Source organism: Arachis stenosperma, chromosome 5, assembly GCF_014773155.1.
Source record: "Arachis stenosperma cultivar V10309 chromosome 5, arast.V10309.gnm1.PFL2, whole genome shotgun sequence".
NCBI lineage: Eukaryota > Viridiplantae > Streptophyta > Magnoliopsida > Fabales > Fabaceae > Arachis > Arachis stenosperma.
Window position 1 is genome coordinate 86,731,240 of NC_080381.1, and position 6,000 is coordinate 86,737,239.

A 6,000-nucleotide genomic window follows, 5' to 3' on the forward strand; every position below is an offset into this window, starting at 1 on the left:
CTAATTTCATGTAGAATAATGGGGTGCTCTTGGTGCTCCATCCTTAGTTGCTCCATATTGGAACTCAAATCTCCCAAAGAGGTGTTGAGTTGCTCCCAATAGTTGTGTGGAGGAAAATGCATCCCTTGAGGCATCTCAGGGATTTCCTTATGAGGGACTTCCTCATGTTCTAGTTGAGGTCCATGAGCGAGATCTCTTGTTTGCTCCATCCTCTTTTTGGTGATGGGCTTGTCCTCTTCAATGAGGGTGTCTTCCTCTATGACAATTCCAGCTAAATTGCATAGGTGACAGATGAGATGAGGGAAGGCTAACCTCGCCAAAGTGGAGGGCTTGTCAGCCACTTTGTACAGTTCTAGAGGTATGATCTCATGATCTTCCACTTCCTCTCTAATCATGATGCTATGGATCATGATGGCCCGATCCACAGTTACTTCGGACCGGTTGCTAGTAGAAATAATAGAGCGTTGGATAAACTCTAACCATCCTCTTGCCATGGGTTTGAGGTCAAGCCTTCTTAGTTAAACCGGCTTGCCTTTGGAGTCTCTCTTCCATTGAGCTCCTTCTACACATATGTCCATGAGGACTTGATCCAACCTTTGATCAAAGTTGACCCTTCTAGTGTAGGGGCGTGCATCTCCTTGCATCATTGGCAAGTTGAATGCCAACCTTACATTTTCTGGATTGAAGTCTAAGTATTTCCCCCGAACCATTGTGAGCCAATTCTTTGGGTTCGGGTTCATACTTTGATCATGATTTCTAGTGATGCATGCATTAGCATAGAACTCTTGAACCATTAAGATTTCGACTTGTTGAATGGGGTTGGTGAAAACTTCCCAACCTCTTCTACTTCGAATCACATGTCGGATCTCCGGATACTCATTCTTCTTGAGCATGAAAGGGACCTCATGGATCACCTTTTTCTTGGCCACAACTTCATAGAAGTGGTCTTGATGGACCTTTTAGATAAATCTCTCCATCTCCAATGACTCGGAGGTGGAAGATTTTGCCTTCCCTTTCCTCTTTCTAGAGGTTTTCCGGCCTTAGGTGCCATAAATGGTTATGAAAAAACAAAAATCAATGCTTTAACCATACCAAACTTAAAAGTTTTGCTCGTTGATGAGCGGATAATTTATACGCTTTTTGGCTTTTTTTTAGATAGTTTTTAGTATAATCTAGCTATTTTTAGGGATGTTTTCATTAGTTTTTATGCTAAATTCACATTTTTGGACTTTACTATGAGTTTGTATGTTTTTCTGTGATTTCAGGTATTTCTTGGCAGAAATTGAGGGACCTGAGCAAAACTCTGATAAAAGGCTAATAAAGGACTGCTGATGCTGTTGGATTCTGACCTCCCTGCACTCGAAATAGATTTTTTGGAGCTACAGAACTCCAAATGGCGCGCTCTCAACGGCATTGGAAAGTAGACATCCAGAGCTTTCCCGAAATATATAATAGTCTATACTTTACTTGGGATTAGACGATGCAAACTGGCGCTCAATGCTAGTTCTATGCTGCATTCTGGAGTCAAACGCCAGAAACACGTCACGAACCAGAGTTGAACGCCAAAAACACGTTACAACTCGGCGTTCAACTCCAAAAGAAGCCTCTGCACGTGTAACATTCAAGCTCAGCCCAAGCACACACCAAGTGGGACCTGGAGGTGAATTTCTGCATCAATTACTTACTTCTGTAAACCCTAGTAGCTAGTCTAGTATAAATAGGACATTTTACTATTGTATTAGTCGTCTTTTTGACCACGTTAAATCTTTGGTCTCGGTTTTATTCCATTATTCATCTTAGGAGACTATTGATCACGTTTTGGGGGCTGGCCATTCGGCCATGCCTGAACCTTCATCACTTATGTATTTTCAACCATGGAGTTTCTACACACCATAGATTAAGGGTGTGGAGCTCTGCTGTACCTCGAGTTTTAATGCAATTACTACTATCTTTTATTCAAATTCAATCTTATTTCTATTCTAAGATACTACTCATACTTTAATCTGATGGATGTGATGATCCGTGACACTCAACATCATCCGTCCCTATGAACGCGTGCCTGATGATGAGCGGATAATTTATACGCTTTTTGGCATTGTTTTTAGGTAGTTTTTAGTAAGTTCAAGCTACTTTTAGGGATGTTTTCATTAGTTTTTATGTTAAATTCACATTTCTGGACTTCACTATGAGTTTGTGTATTTTTCTGTGATTTCAAGTAATTTCTGGCTAAAATTGAGGGACTTGAGCAAAACTCTGAGAAGGAGGCTGATAAAGGATTGTTGATGCTGTTAGACCGGGCGCATATCTCTTGGATTCTTTAATCAGAATCATCGTGGTATAAGCTAGAATTGATGGCGGCATTCATGAGAATCCGAAAAGTCTAAACCTTGTCTGTGGTATTCCGAGTAGGATTCTGGGATTGAATGACTGTGACGAGCTTCAAACTCCTGAAGGCTGGGCATTAGTGACAGACGCAAAAGAATCAAGGGATTCTATTCCAACCTGATTGAGAACCGACAGATGATTAGCCGTGCTGTGACAAAGCATTTGGACCATTTTCACTGAGAGGATGGGATGTAGCCATTGACAACGGTGATGCCCTACATATAGCTTGCCATGGAAAGGAATGATGTAAGAAAACTGTAATGAGAGCAGTAGGAAAGCAGAGATTCAGAAGGAACACAACATCTCCATACACATATCTGAAATTCCCACCATGGAATTACATGAGTAACTTTATCCTTATTTTATGTTTATTTACACATATTTGATTTTCTAAATTCCATAATTAATTATTATCCGCCTGACTGAGATTTACAAGATGACTATAGCTTGCTTCATACCAACAATCTCTGTGGGATCGACCCTTACTCACGTAAGGTATTACTTGGATGACCCAGTACACTTGCTGGTTAAGTTGAACGGAGTTGTGTCCACACATAGTAAAGAGCCATTATAATTATTCCATACAACAACAAAGAATACAACATTGATGATCACAATTTCGTCTACCAAGTTTGTGGCGCCGTTGCTGGGGATTGTTCGAGTATGGACAACTGACGGTTCATCTTGTTACTCAGATTAGGTAATTTTCTTTTCAAAAATCTTTTTCAAAATTTTTCTTTTCTTTTTCGTTTTTTTTTTCAAAAATATTTTCGAAAAAATTAATAAAAATCCAAAAAAATAATAAAATCATAAAAATCAAAAATATTTTGTGTTTCTTGTTTCAGTCTTGAGTCAATTTTTAAGTTTGGTGTCAATTGCATGCTTTTAAAAATTTTTCTTGCATTTTTTGAAAATTCATGCATTCATGGTGTTCTTCTTGATCTTCAAGTTGTCCTTGACAAGTCTTCTTGTTTGATCTTGATGTTTTCTTGTTTTGTGTTGTTTATTGTTTTCCATATGCATTTTTTTGTTTATTAGAGTCCATGCATTAAAGATTTCTAAGTTTGGTGTCTTGCATGTTTTCTTTGCATAAAAAATTTTTCAAAATCATGTTCTTGATGTTCATCATGATCTTCAAAGTATTCTTGGTGTTCATCTTGACATTCATAGTATTCTTGCATGCATCATGAGTTTTGATTCATAATTTTTATGTTGTGAGTCATTTTTATGTTTTTCTCTCTCATCATCAAAAATTCAAAAAAAAATAAAAAAAATTATATCTTCTCCTTATTTTTCTCAAAATTTTCGAAATTTTGGGTTGACTTGGTCAAAAATTTTTAAAATTAGTTGTTTCTTACAAATCAAGTCAAAATTTCAATTTTTAAAATCTTATCTTTTTAAATTCTTTTTCAAATTATTTTCAAAATCTTTTTCTTATCTTTATATCAAATTTTCGAAATTACACTAACAAGTAATATGATTGATTCAAAAATTTGAAGTTTGTTACTTTCTTGTTAAGAAAGGTTCAATATTTAAATTCTAGAATCCTATCTTTTAGTTTCTTGTTAGTTAAGTAATTAATTTTAATTTTAAAAATTAAATCTTTTTCAAACATATCTTTTTATCACATCTTCTTATCTTATCTTTTTATCATATCTTTTTCAAAATTTTATCTTTTTCAAAAATTTGATTTTAAAATATCTTATCTAACTTCTCATCTTCTCACCTTTTCAAATTTGATTTTAATATCTTTTTCAACTAAGTCTTTGACTTTGTGTTTGTTTCTTATCTTTTTCAAAACCACCTAACTACTTTTCCTTCTCTAATTTTAGAAAATATCTCATCTCTTTTTCAAAAATTCTTTTTTGTTTTAATTTTTAATTTTAATTATATCTTATCTTTAATTTTCGAAATTACTAGCCCCTTTTCAAAAATTAATTTTTGAATTCTCCCTCTCTTCTCTTCTTCTATTTAATTATTTACTAACACTTCTCTTCACCTATCTTCATCTAAAAAAATCCGAACCCATTCTTCTTCACTCTTCTCCCCTTTCTTCTTCTTTTACTAACATAAAGGGATCTCTATACTGTGACATAGAGGATTCCTCTTCTTTTCTTGTTTTCTTCTCTTTCATATGAGCAGGAGCAAGGAAAAAGGTACTCTTGTTGAAATTGATCCAGAACCTGAAAGGACTCTGAAGAGGAAACTAAGAGAAGCTAAATTACAACAATCCAGAAACAACCTTTCAGAAATTTTCGAACAAGAGAAGGAGATGGCAGCCGAACCCAACAACAATAATGCAAGGAGAATGCTTGGTGACTTCAAAAAACCAACGTCCAAATTTGATGGAAGAAGCATCTCCATTCCTGCCATTGGAGCCAACAATTTTGAGCTTAAGCCTCAACTAGTTGCTTTAATGCAATAGAACTGCAAGTTTTATGGACTTCCATCTGAGGATCCTTACCAGTTTTTAACTGAGTTCTTGCAGATTTGTGAGACTGTTAAGACAAATGGAGTTGATCCTGAAGTCTACAGACTCATGCTTTTCCCTTTTGCTGTAAGAGACAGAGCCAGAATATGGTTGGACTCACAACCTAAAGATAGCCTGGACTCCTGGGATAAGCTGGTCACGGCTTTCTTGGATAAATTCTTTCCTCCTCAAAAGCTGAACAAGCTTAGAGTGGATGTTCAAACCTTCAAGCAAAAAGATGGTGAATCCCTCTATGAAGCTTGGGAAAGATACAAGCAGTTGACCAAAAGGTGTCCATCTGACATGTTTTCAGAATGGACCATATTAGATATATTCTATTATGGTTTATCTGAGTTTTCGAAAATGTCATTGGACCATTCTGTAGGTGGATCCATTCACCTAAAGAAAACACCTGCAGAAGCTCAAGAACTCATTGACATGGTTGCAAATAACCAATTCATGTACACTTCTGAGAGGAATTCCATGAATAATGGGACGCCTCAGAGGAAGGGAGTTCTTGAAATTGATGCTCTGAATGCCATATTGGCTCAGAACAAAGTGTTGACTCAGCAAGTCAACATGATCTCTCAAAGTCTGAATGGATGGAAAAATGCATCTAACAGTACTAAAGAGGCAGCTTCTGAAGAAGCTTATGATCCTGAGAACCCTGCAATAGCAGAGGTAAATTACATGGGTGAACCTTATGGAAACACCTATAACTCATCATGTAGAAATCACCCAAATTTCTCATGGAAGGATCAACAAAAGTCTCAACAAGGCTTTAACAATGGTGGACGCAATAGGCTGAGCAATAGCAAGCCTTTTTCATCATCTTCTCAGTAACAGACAGAGAATTCTGAACAAAGCTCCTCTAATTTAGCAAACTTAGTCTCTGATCTGTCAAAAGCCACTTTCAGTTTTGTTCATACCCTGACCGAGTTCTCCAAACTCGGGAAGTTCACAGAAGGTCCGACCTCGTCCCAAAGGCCCACGCCTGAGGTCGGACCTCGGACAAATAAAGAAGAAGGCCCATCAAAAGGAACGAAGCCCAAAACCTAAAGGCCGAAAAAGGCCTAGGAAAGGCGGTTCCACAAAAGATAGAGATAAGACTCCCAAAGATAAGATAAGATAAGAATATCTTATCC

At 36.7% G+C, this 6,000-nt stretch overlaps 1 non-coding gene across 1 annotated transcript; it reads right to left on the reverse strand.

The window, feature by feature from the left end:
- Positions 1-5,056: 5,056 nt before the first annotated feature.
- LOC130984197 (small nucleolar RNA R71) lies at positions 5,057-5,160 on the reverse strand. Its single transcript, XR_009088146.1, has one exon. It is a non-coding gene; the product is annotated as a small nucleolar RNA R71 (small nucleolar RNA).
- Between the last annotated feature and the right edge of the window lie 840 nt (positions 5,161-6,000).